A 783-nucleotide genomic window follows, 5' to 3' on the forward strand; every position below is an offset into this window, starting at 1 on the left:
TGTGTTCTAAGCTAAGGGTCTGTGTTCTAAGCTAAGGCTTTGTGTTCTAAACTAAGGTGTCTGAACTTTATCTGAATGGTACCTGGGATCTGCTGAGGAACCAGCAAAGCAGAAAGAGGTGGGAGGTAAACCGAGAGAGAGCTTTCATTCAATGGGTCATTATCTGTAAAGTACTTAGAACTGTAGGCAGACAACTGTTAAATGAATTTGTTGTTGTTAAGTGCTGTCCAGAGTCTATTCCAATTCAAAGTGACCTTGGCATAGGGTTTCCAAGGAGCAGCTGGTAGGTTTGAACCACTGACCTTGGGGATAAATAACAAAAGACTTGCCGTTCCAACAATCTTCAGAGGGGTAACTTAGTGACATTAGGCATGTTCATCATGTTGCACAAGGAGCCGTGGTGGCATCATGGATTGCTAACTGGGCTGCTAACCGCAAGATCAGTAGTTCAAATCTACTAGTCACTCCTCAGGAGAAACATTTACAGCCTCATAAACCCTGAGCAGGGTTGTTATGAGTTGGAACCAACTGAGTGCACACAACCATCACCCCCAGAGTAACACAGAGATGAATTTGATGCGGTTGCTAAGCACCCACCCAGGTAGGAAGTATATAGATTCAATACATCACTGCAGTGATTTGGCTCTCCGTATACAACGTGGTGGTATCACTCAGCTGAAGTGACTCCTACACCTACAACTTCTGAGTTACAGAAAGAAAAGAAAAGACATACAGACACGTATGCATTTGTGGTGGGGGTGGGGGAAACAGGCACCATGGGGG

Source organism: Chrysochloris asiatica, unplaced genomic scaffold (assembly GCF_000296735.1).
Source record: "Chrysochloris asiatica unplaced genomic scaffold, ChrAsi1.0 scaffold00029, whole genome shotgun sequence".
Lineage (NCBI taxonomy): Eukaryota > Metazoa > Chordata > Mammalia > Afrosoricida > Chrysochloridae > Chrysochloris > Chrysochloris asiatica.